Source organism: Lethenteron reissneri, unplaced genomic scaffold (genome assembly GCF_015708825.2).
Source record: "Lethenteron reissneri isolate LAM-NWPU_2019-01 unplaced genomic scaffold, ASM1570882v1 scaffold_1309, whole genome shotgun sequence".
Lineage (NCBI taxonomy): Eukaryota > Metazoa > Chordata > Hyperoartia > Petromyzontiformes > Petromyzontidae > Lethenteron > Lethenteron reissneri.
This window is the reverse complement of record NW_026891013.1, coordinates 19792-32374: the sequence shown is the minus strand read 5'-3', so window position 1 is coordinate 32374 and position 12583 is coordinate 19792.

The window sequence follows — 12583 nt, the reverse complement described above, 5'->3', positions numbered from 1 at the left end:
CCGGCCAATTTCTACCGTTTGATGGGGTCTATGTGTAAAAATTTTGACTTTTTTTGGTGCACGAGCAAATCTGCTGGGAAAGCGTGTGGAAGTTTCGTGACGTTCGGACGATATTTGGCGACACTAAATGAGCGTTTTGCCAGCTCCAGGGAATTCGGAGCGAGAGAAACGAGGCCCCGTAACGCACATGAGAGCAATCCCGGCCAATTTCTACCGTTTGATGGGGTCTATGTGTAAAAATTTTGACTTTTTTTGGTGCACGAGCAAATCTGCTGGGAAAGCGTGTGGAAGTTTCGTGACGTTCGGACGATATTTGGCGACACTAAAATGAGCGTTTTGCCAGCTCCAGGGAATTCGGAGCGAGAGAAACGAGGCCCCGTAACGCACATGAGAGCAATCCCGGCCAATTTCTACCGTTTGATGGGGTCTATGTGTAAAAATTTTGACTTTTTTTGGTGCACGAGCAAATCTGCTGGGAAAGCGTGTGGAAGTTTCGTGACGTTCGGACGATATTTGGCGACACTAAAATGAGCGTTTTGCCAGCTCCAGGGAATTCGGAGCGAGAGAAACGAGGCCCCGTAACGCACATGAGAGCAATCCCGGCCAATTTCTACCGTTTGATGGGGTCTATGTGTAAAAATTTTGACTTTTTTTGGTGCACGAGCAAATCTGCTGGAAAAGCCTGTGGACGGTTCGTGACGTTCGTACGATATTTGGCGACACTAAAATGAGCGATTTGCCAGCTCCAGGGAATTCGGAGCGAGAGAAACGAGGCCCCGTAACGCACATGAGAGCAATCCCGGCCAATTTCTACCGTTTGATGGGGTCTATGTGTAAAAATTTTGACTTTTTTTGGTGCACGAGCAAATCTGCTGGGAAAGCGTGTGGAAGTTTCGTGACGTTCGGACGATATTTGGCGACACTATAATGAGCGTTTTGCCAGCTCCAGGGAATTCGGAGCGAGAGAAACGAGGCCCCGTAACGCACATGAGAGCAATCCCGGCCAATTTCTACCGTTTGATGGGGTCTATGTGTAAAATTTTGACTTTTTTTGGTGCACGTGCAAATCTGCTGGAAAAGCCTGTGGACGGTTCGTGACGTTCGTACGATATTTGGCGACACAAAAATGTGCGATTTCCCAGCTTCAGGGAATTCGGAGCGAGAGAAACGAGGCCCCGTAACGCACATGAGAGCAATCCCGGCCAATTTCTACCGTTTGATGGGGTCTATGTGTAAAAATTTTGACTTTTTTTGGTGCACGAGCAAATCTGCTGGGAAAGCGTGTGGAAGTTTCGTGACGTTCGGACGATATTTGGCGACACTATAATGAGCGTTTTGCCAGCTCCAGGGAATTCGGAGCGAGAGAAACGAGGCCCCGTAACGCACATGAGAGCAATCCCGGCCAATTTCTACCGTTTGATGGGGTCTATGTGTAAAAATTTGACTTTTTTTGGTGCACGAGCAAATCTGCTGGGAAAGCGTGTGGAAGTTTCGTGACGTTCGGACGATATTTGGCGACACTAAAATGAGCGTTTTGCCAGCTCCAGGGAATTCGGAGCGAGAGAAACGAGGCCCCGTAACGCACATGAGAGCAATCCCGGCCAATTTCTACCGTTTGATGGGGTCTATGTGTAAAAATTTTGACTTTTTTTGGTGCACGAGCAAATCTGCTGGAAAAGCCTGTGGACGGTTCGTGACGTTCGTACGATATTTGGCGACACTAAAATGAGCGATTTCCCAGCTCCAGGGAATTCGGAGCGAGAGAAACGAGGCCCCGTAACGCACATGAGAGCAATCCCGGCCAATTTCTACCGTTTGATGGGGTCTATGTGTAAAAATTTTGACTTTTTTTGGTGCACGAGCAAATCTGCTGGAAAGGCGTGTGGAAGTTTCGTGACGTTCGGACGATATTTGGCGACACTAAAATGAGCGTTTTGCCAGCTCCAGGGAATTCGGAGCGAGAGAAACGAGGCCCCGTAACGCACATGAGAGCAATCCCGGCCAATTTCTACCGTTTGATGGGGTCTATGTGTAAAAATTTTGACTTTTTTTGGTGCACGAGCAAATCTGCTGGAAAGCGTGTGGACGTTTCGTGACGTTCGTACGATATTTGGCGACACTAAAATGAGCGTTTTGCCAGCTCCAGGGAATTCGGAGCGAGAGAAACGAGGCCCCGTAACGCACATGAGAGCAATCCCGGCCAATTTCTACCGTTTGATGGGGTCTATGTGTAAAAATTTTGACTTTTTTTGGTGCACGAGCAAATCTGCTGGAAAAGCCTGTGGAAGTTTCGTGACGTTCGTACGATATTTGGCGACACTAAAATGAGCGTTTTGCCCAGCTCCAGGGAATTCGGAGCGAGAGAAACGAGGCCCCGTAACGCACATGAGAGCAATCCCGGCCAATTTCTACCGTTTGATGGGGTCTATGTGTAAAAATTTTGACTTTTTTTGGTGCACGAGCAAATCTGCTGGAAAGCGTGTGGAAGTTTCGTGACGTTCGGACGATATTTGGCGACACTAAATGAGCGTTTTGCCAGCTCCAGGGAATTCGGAGCGAGAGAAACGAGGCCCCGTAACGCACATGAGAGCAATCCCGGCCAATTTCTACCGTTTGATGGGGTCTATGTGTAAAATTTTTGACTTTTTTTGGTGCACGAGCAAATCTGCTGGGAAAGCGTGTGGAAGTTTCGTGACGTTCGGACGATATTTGGCGACACTAAAATGAGCGTTTTGCCAGCTCCAGGGAATTCGGAGCGAGAGAAACGAGGCCCCGTAACGCACATGAGAGCAATCCCGGCCAATTTCTACCGTTTGATGGGGTCTATGTGTAAAATTTTGACTTTTTTTGGTGCACGAGCAAATCTGCTGGAAAGCGTGTGGAAGTTTCGTGACGTTCGGACGATATTTGGCGACACTAAAATGAGCGTTTTGCCAGCTCCAGGGAATTCGGAGCGAGAGAAACGAGGCCCCGTAACGCACATGAGAGCAATCCCGGCCAATTTCTACCGTTTGATGGGGTCTATGTGTAAAAATTTTGACTTTTTTTGGTGCACGAGCAAATCTGCTGGAAAGCGTGTGGAAGTTTCGTGACGTTCGGACGATATTTGGCGACACTAAAATGAGCGTTTTGCCAGCTCCAGGGAATTCGGAGCGAGAGAAACGAGGCCCCGTAACGCACATGAGAGCAATCCCGGCCAATTTCTACCGTTTGATGGGGTCTATGTGTAAAAATTTTGACTTTTTTTGGTGCACGAGCAAATCTGCTGGAAAGCGTGTGGAAGGTTCGTGACGTTCGTACGATATTTGGCGACACTAAAATGAGCGTTTTGCCAGCTCCAGGGAATTCGGAGCGAGAGAAACGAGGCCCCGTAACGCACATGAGAGCAATCCCGGCCAATTTCTACCGTTTGATGGGGTCTATGTGTAAAAATTTTGACTTTTTTTGGTGCACGAGCAAATCTGCTGGGAAAGCGTGTGGAAGTTTCGTGACGTTCGGACGATATTTGGCGACACTAAAATGAGCGTTTTGCCAGCTCCAGGGAATTCGGAGCGAGAGAAACGAGGCCCCGTAACGCACATGAGAGCAATCCCGGCCAATTTCTACCGTTTGATGGGGTCTATGTGTAAAAATTTTGACTTTTTTTTGGTGCACGAGCAAATCTGCTGGAAAGCGTGTGGAAGTTTCGTGACGTTCGGACGATATTTGGCGACACTAAAATGAGCGTTTTGCCAGCTCCAGGGAATTCGGAGCGAGAGAAACGAGGCCCCGTAACGCACATGAGAGCAATCCCGGCCAATTTCTACCGTTTGATGGGGTCTATGTGTAAAAATTTTGACTTTTTTTGGTGCACGAGCAAATCTGCTGGAAAGCGTGTGGAAGTTTCGTGACGTTCGGACGATATTTGGCGACACTAAAATGAGCGTTTTGCCAGCTCCAGGGAATTCGGAGCGAGAGAAACGAGGCCCCGTAACGCACATGAGAGCAATCCCGGCCAATTTCTACCGTTTGATGGGGTCTATGTGTAAAAATTTTGACTTTTTTTGGTGCACGAGCAAATCTGCTGGGAAAGCGTGTGGAAGTTTCGTGACGTTCGGACGATATTTGGCGACACTAAAATGAGCGTTTTGCCAGCTCCAGGGAATTCGGAGCGAGAGAAACGAGGCCCCGTAACGCACATGAGAGCAATCCCGGCCAATTTCTACCGTTTGATGGGGTCTATGTGTAAAAATTTTGACTTTTTTTGGTGCACGAGCAAATCTGCTGGGAAAGCGTGTGGAAGTTTCGTGACGTTCGGACGATATTTGGCGACACTAAAATGAGCGTTTTGCCAGCTCCAGGGAATTCGGAGCGAGAGAAACGAGGCCCCGTAACGCACATGAGAGCAATCCCGGCCAATTTCTACCGTTTGATGGGGTCTATGTGTAAAAATTTTGACTTTTTTTGGTGCACGAGCAAATCTGCTGGGAAAGCGTGTGGAAGTTTCGTGACGTTCGGACGATATTTGGCGACACTAAAATGAGCGTTTTGCCAGCTCCAGGGAATTCGGAGCGAGAGAAACGAGGCCCCGTAACGCACATGAGAGCAATCCCGGCCAATTTCTACCGTTTGATGGGGTCTATGTGTAAAAATTTTGACTTTTTTTGGTGCACGAGCAAATCTGCTGGAAAGCGTGTGGAAGTTTCGTGACGTTCGTACGATATTTGGCGACACTAAAATGAGCGATTTTGCCAGCTCCAGGGAATTCGGAGCGAGAGAAACGAGGCCCCGTAACGCACATGAGAGCAATCCCGGCCAATTTCTACCGTTTGATGGGGTCTATGTGTAAAAATTTTGACTTTTTTTGGTGCACGAGCAAATCTGCTGGGAAAGCGTGTGGAAGTTTCGTGACGTTCGGACGATATTTGGCGACACTATAATGAGCGTTTTGCCAGCTCCAGGGAATTCGGAGCGAGAGAAACGAGGCCCCGTAACGCACATGAGAGCAATCCCGGCCAATTTCTACCGTTTGATGGGGTCTATGTGTAAAAATTTTGACTTTTTTTGGTGCACGAGCAAATCTGCTGGAAAGCGTGTGGAAGGTTCGTGACGTTCGTACGATATTTGGCGACACTAAAATGAGCGTTTTGCCAGCTCCAGGGAATTCGGAGCGAGAGAAACGAGGCCCCGTAACGCACATGAGAGCAATCCCGGCCAATTTCTACCGTTTGATGGGGTCTGTGTGTAAAAATTTTGACTTTTTTTGGTGCACGAGCAAATCTGCTGGAAAGCGTGTGGAAGTTTCGTGACGTTCGGACGATATTTGGCGACACTAAATGAGCGTTTTGCCAGCTCCAGGGAATTCGGAGCGAGAGAAACGAGGCCCCGTAACGCACATGAGAGCAATCCCGGCCAATTTCTACCGTTTGATGGGGTCTATGTGTAAAAATTTTGACTTTTTTTGGTGCACGAGCAAATCTGCTGGGAAAGCGTGTGGAAGTTTCGTGACGTTCGGACGATATTTGGCGACACTAAAATGAGCGTTTTGCCAGCTCCAGGGAATTCGGAGCGAGAGAAACGAGGCCCCGTAACGCACATGAGAGCAATCCCGGCCAATTTCTACCGTTTGATGGGGTCTATGTGTAAAAATTTTGACTTTTTTTGGTGCACGAGCAAATCTGCTGGAAAAGCGTGTGGAAGGTTCGTGACGTTCGTACGATATTTGGCGACACTAAAATGAGCGATTTGCCAGCTCCAGGGAATTCGGAGCGAGAGAAACGAGGCCCCGTAACGCACATGAGAGCAATCCCGGCCAATTTCTACCGTTTGATGGGGTCTATGTGTAAAAATTTTGACTTTTTTTGGTGCACGAGCAAATCTGCTGGAAAGCGTGTGGAAGTTTCGTGACGTTCGGACGATATTTGGCGACACTAAAATGAGCGTTTTGCCAGCTCCAGGGAATTCGGAGCGAGAGAAACGAGGCCCCGTAACGCACATGAGAGCAATCCCGGCCAATTTCTACCGTTTGATGGGGTCTATGTGTAAAAATTTTGACTTTTTTTGGTGCACGAGCAAATCTGCTGGAAAGCGTGTGGAAGTTTCGTGACGTTCGGACGATATTTGGCGACACTAAAATGAGCGATTTTGCCAGCTCCAGGGAATTCGGAGCGAGAGAAACGAGGCCCCGTAACGCACATGAGAGCAATCCCGGCCAATTTCTACCGTTTGATGGGGTCTATGTGTAAAAATTTTGACTTTTTTTGGTGCACGAGCAAATCTGCTGGGAAAGCGTGTGGAAGTTTCGTGACGTTCGGACGATATTTGGCGACACTAAATGAGCGTTTTGCCAGCTCCAGGGAATTCGGAGCGAGAGAAACGAGGCCCCGTAACGCACATGAGAGCAATCCCGGCCAATTTCTACCGTTTGATGGGGTCTATGTGTAAAAATTTTGACTTTTTTTGGTGCACGAGCAAATCTGCTGGAAAAGCCTGTGGACGGTTTGTGACGTTCGTACGATATTTGGCGACACTAAAATGAGCGATTTCCCAGCTCCAGGGAATTCGGAGCGAGAGAAACGAGGCCCCGTAACGCACATGAGAGCAATCCCGGCCAATTTCTACCGTTTGATGGGGTCTATGTGTAAAAATTTTGACTTTTTTTGGTGCACGAGCAAATCTGCTGGGAAAGCGTGTGGAAGTTTCGTGACGTTCGGACGATATTTGGCGACACTAAAATGAGCGTTTTGCCAGCTCCAGGGAATTCGGAGCGAGAGAAACGAGGCCCCGTAACGCACATGAGAGCAATCCCGGCCAATTTCTACCGTTTGATGGGGTCTATGTGTAAAAATTTTGACTTTTTTTGGTGCACGAGCAAATCTGCTGGGAAAGCGTGTGGAAGTTTCGTGACGTTCGGACGATATTTGGCGACACTAAAATGAGCGTTTTGCCAGCTCCAGGGAATTCGGAGCGAGAGAAACGAGGCCCCGTAACGCACATGAGAGCAATCCCGGCCAATTTCTACCGTTTGATGGGGTCTATGTGTAAAATTTTGACTTTTTTTGGTGCACGAGCAAATCTGCTGGAAAGCGTGTGGAAGTTTCGTGACGTTCGGACGATATTTGGCGACACTAAAATGAGCGTTTTGCCAGCTCCAGGGAATTCGGAGCGAGAGAAACGAGGCCCCGTAACGCACATGAGAGCAATCCCGGCCAATTTCTACCGTTTGATGGGGTCTATGTGTAAAAATTTTGACTTTTTTTGGTGCACGAGCAAATCTGCTGGGAAAGCGTGTGGAAGTTTCGTGACGTTCGGACGATATTTGGCGACACTAAAATGAGCGTTTTGCCAGCTCCAGGGAATTCGGAGCGAGAGAAACGAGGCCCCGTAACGCACATGAGAGCAATCCCGGCCAATTTCTACCGTTTGATGGGGTCTATGTGTAAAAATTTTGACTTTTTTTGGTGCACGAGCAAATCTGCTGGAAAAGCGTGTGGACGTTTCGTGACGTTCGTACGATATTTGGCGACACTAAAATGAGCGATTTGCCCAGCTCCAGGGAATTCGGAGCGAGAGAAACGAGGCCCCGTAACGCACATGAGAGCAATCCCGGCCAATTTCTACCGTTTGATGGGGTCTATGTGTAAAAATTTTGACTTTTTTTGGTGCACGAGCAAATCTGCTGGGAAAGCGTGTGGAAGTTTCGTGACGTTCGGACGATATTTGGCGACACTAAAATGAGCGTTTTGCCAGCTCCAGGGAATTCGGAGCGAGAGAAACGAGGCCCCGTAACGCACATGAGAGCAATCCCGGCCAATTTCTACCGTTTGATGGGGTCTATGTGTAAAAATTTTGACTTTTTTTGGTGCACGATGCAAATCTGCTGGAAAAGCGTGTGGAAGTTTCGTGACGTTCGTACGATATTTGGCGACACTAAAATGAGCGATTTTCCCAGCTCCAGGGAATTCGGAGCGAGAGAAACGAGGCCCCGTAACGCACATGAGAGCAATCCCGGCCAATTTCTACCGTTTGATGGGGTCTATGTGTAAAAATTTTGACTTTTTTTGGTGCACGAGCAAATCTGCTGGGAAAGCGTGTGGAAGTTTCGTGACGTTCGGACGATATTTGGCGACACTAAATGAGCGTTTTGCCAGCTCCAGGGAATTCGGAGCGAGAGAAACGAGGCCCCGTAACGCACATGAGAGCAATCCCGGCCAATTTCTACCGTTTGATGGGGTCTATGTGTAAAAATTTTGACTTTTTTTGGTGCACGAGCAAATCTGCTGGGAAAGCGTGTGGAAGTTTCGTGACGTTCGGACGATATTTGGCGACACTAAAATGAGCGTTTTGCCAGCTCCAGGGAATTCGGAGCGAGAGAAACGAGGCCCCGTAACGCACATGAGAGCAATCCCGGCCAATTTCTACCGTTTGATGGGGTCTATGTGTAAAAATTTTGACTTTTTTTGGTGCACGAGCAAATCTGCTGGAAAAGCGTGTGGACGGTTCGTGACGTTCGTACGATATTTGGCGACACTAAAATGAGCGATTTTCCCAGCTCCAGGGAATTCGGAGCGAGAGAAACGAGGCCCCGTAACGCACATGAGAGCAATCCCGGCCAATTTCTACCGTTTGATGGGGTCTATGTGTAAAAATTTTGACTTTTTTTGGTGCACGAGCAAATCTGCTGGAAAGCGTGTGGAAGTTTCGTGACGTTCGGACGATATTTGGCGACACTAAAATGAGCGTTTTGCCAGCTCCAGGGAATTCGGAGCGAGAGAAACGAGGCCCCGTAACGCACATGAGAGCAATCCCGGCCAATTTCTACCGTTTGATGGGGTCTATGTGTAAAAATTTTGACTTTTTTTGGTGCACGAGCAAATCTGCTGGGAAAGCGTGTGGAAGTTTCGTGACGTTCGGACGATATTTGGCGACACTAAAATGAGCGTTTTGCCAGCTCCAGGGAATTCGGAGCGAGAGAAACGAGGCCCCGTAACGCACATGAGAGCAATCCCGGCCAATTTCTACCGTTTGATGGGGTCTATGTGTAAAATTTTGACTTTTTTTGGTGCACGAGCAAATCTGCTGGAAAAGCGTGTGGACGGTTCGTGACGTTCGTACGATATTTGGCGACACTAAAATGAGCGATTTCCCAGCTCCAGGGAATTCGGAGCGAGAGAAACGAGGCCCCGTAACGCACATGAGAGCAATCCCGGCCAATTTCTACCGTTTGATGGGGTCTATGTGTAAAAATTTTGACTTTTTTTGGTGCACGAGCAAATCTGCTGGGAAAGCGTGTGGAAGTTTCGTGACGTTCGGACGATATTTGGCGACACTATAATGAGCGTTTTGCCAGCTCCAGGGAATTCGGAGCGAGAGAAACGAGGCCCCGTAACGCACATGAGAGCAATCCCGGCCAATTTCTACCGTTTGATGGGGTCTATGTGTAAAAATTTTGACTTTTTTTGGTGCACGAGCAAATCTGCTGGGAAAGCGTGTGGAAGTTTCGTGACGTTCGGACGATATTTGGCGACACTAAAATGAGCGTTTTGCCAGCTCCAGGGAATTCGGAGCGAGAGAAACGAGGCCCCGTAACGCACATGAGAGCAATCCCGGCCAATTTCTACCGTTTGATGGGGTCTATGTGTAAAAATTTTGACTTTTTTTGGTGCACGAGCAAATCTGCTGGAAAGCGTGTGGAAGTTTCGTGACGTTCGGACGATATTTGGCGACACTAAAATGAGCGTTTTGCCAGCTCCAGGGAATTCGGAGCGAGAGAAACGAGGCCCCGTAACGCACATGAGAGCAATCCCGGCCAATTTCTACCGTTTGATGGGGTCTATGTGTAAAAATTTTGACTTTTTTTGGTGCACGAGCAAATCTGCTGGAAAGCGTGTGGAAGTTTCGTGACGTTCGGACGATATTTGGCGACACTAAAATGAGCGTTTTGCCAGCTCCAGGGAATTCGGAGCGAGAGAAACGAGGCCCCGTAACGCACATGAGAGCAATCCCGGCCAATTTCTACCGTTTGATGGGGTCTATGTGTAAAAATTTTGACTTTTTTTGGTGCACGAGCAAATCTGCTGGGAAAGCGTGTGGAAGTTTCGTGACGTTCGGACGATATTTGGCGACACTAAAATGAGCGTTTTGCCAGCTCCAGGGAATTCGGAGCGAGAGAAACGAGGCCCCGTAACGCACATGAGAGCAATCCCGGCCAATTTCTACCGTTTGATGGGGTCTATGTGTAAAAATTTTGACTTTTTTTGGTGCACGAGCAAATCTGCTGGAAAGCGTGTGGAAGTTTCGTGACGTTCGTACGATATTTGGCGACACTAAAATGAGCGATTTTGCCAGCTCCAGGGAATTCGGAGCGAGAGAAACGAGGCCCCGTAACGCACATGAGAGCAATCCCGGCCAATTTCTACCGTTTGATGGGGTCTATGTGTAAAAAATTTAACTTTTTTTGGAAGTTTCGTGACGTTCGGACGATATTTGGCGACACTATAATGAGCGTTTTGCCAGCTCCAGGGAATTCGGAGCGAGAGAAACGAGGCCCCGTAACGCACATGAGAGCAATCCCGGCCAATTTCTACCGTTTGATGGGGTCTATGTGTAAAAATTTTGACTTTTTTTGGTGCACGAGCAAATCTGCTGGGAAAGCGTGTGGAAGTTTCGTGACGTTCGGACGATATTTGGCGACACTAAAATGAGCGTTTTGCCAGCTCCAGGGAATTCGGAGCGAGAGAAACGAGGCCCCGTAACGCACATGAGAGCAATCCCGGCCAATTTCTACCGTTTGATGGGGTCTATGTGTAAAAATTTTGACTTTTTTTGGTGCACGAGCAAATCTGCTGGAAAGCGTGTGGAAGTTTCGTGACGTTCGGACGATATTTGGCGACACTAAAATGAGCGTTTTGCCAGCTCCAGGGAATTCGGAGCGAGAGAAACGAGGCCCCGTAACGCACATGAGAGCAATCCCGGCCAATTTCTACCGTTTGATGGGGTCTATGTGTAAAATTTTGACTTTTTTTGGTGCACGAGCAAATCTGCTGGGAAAGCGTGTGGAAGTTTCGTGACGTTCGGACGATATTTGGCGACACTAAAATGAGCGTTTTGCCAGCTCCAGGGAATTCGGAGCGAGAGAAACGAGGCCCCGTAACGCACATGAGAGCAATCCCGGCCAATTTCTACCGTTTGATGGGGTCTATGTGTAAAAATTTTGACTTTTTTTGGTGCACGAGCAAATCTGCTGGAAAGCGTGTGGAAGTTTCGTGACGTTCGGACGATATTTGGCGACACTAAAATGAGCGTTTTGCCAGCTCCAGGGAATTCGGAGCGAGAGAAACGAGGCCCCGTAACGCACATGAGAGCAATCCCGGCCAATTTCTACCGTTTGATGGGGTCTATGTGTAAAAATTTTGACTTTTTTTGGTGCACGAGCAAATCTGCTGGAAAGCGTGTGGAAGTTTCGTGACGTTCGGACGATATTTGGCGACACTAAAATGAGCGTTTTGCCAGCTCCAGGGAATTCGGAGCGAGAGAAACGAGGCCCCGTAACGCACATGAGAGCAATCCCGGCCAATTTCTACCGTTTGATGGGGTCTATGTGTAAAAATTTTGACTTTTTTTGGTGCACGAGCAAATCTGCTGGAAAGCGTGTGGAAGTTTCGTGACGTTCGGACGATATTTGGCGACACTAAAATGAGCGTTTTGCCAGCTCCAGGGAATTCGGAGCGAGAGAAACGAGGCCCCGTAACGCACATGAGAGCAATCCCGGCCAATTTCTACCGTTTGATGGGGTCTATGTGTAAAAATTTTGACTTTTTTTGGTGCACGAGCAAATCTGCTGGAAAGCGTGTGGAAGTTTCGTGACGTTCGGACGATATTTGGCGACACTAAAATGAGCGTTTTGCCAGCTCCAGGGAATTCGGAGCGAGAGAAACGAGGCCCCGTAACGCACATGAGAGCAATCCCGGCCAATTTCTACCGTTTGATGGGGTCTATGTGTAAAAATTTTGACTTTTTTTGGTGCACGAGCAAATCTGCTGGAAAGCGTGTGGAAGTTTCGTGACGTTCGGACGATATTTGGCGACACTAAAATGAGCGTTTTGCCAGCTCCAGGGAATTCGGAGCGAGAGAAACGAGGCCCCGTAACGCACATGAGAGCAATCCCGGCCAATTTCTACCGTTTGATGGGGTCTATGTGTAAAAATTTTGACTTTTTTTGGTGCACGAGCAAATCTGCTGGAAAGCGTGTGGAAGTTTCGTGACGTTCGTACGATATTTGGCGACACTAAAATGAGCGATTTTGCCAGCTCCAGGGAATTCGGAGCGAGAGAAACGAGGCCCCGTAACGCACATGAGAGCAATCCCGGCCAATTTCTACCGTTTGATGGGGTCTATGTGTAAAAATTTTGACTTTTTTTGGTGCACGAGCAAATCTGCTGGGAAAGCGTGTGGAAGTTTCGTGACGTTCGGACGATATTTGGCGACACTAAAATGAGCGTTTTGCCAGCTCCAGGGAATTCGGAGCGAGAGAAACGAGGCCCCGTAACGCACATGAGAGCAATCCCGGCCAATTTCTACCGTTTGATGGGGTCTATGTGTAAAA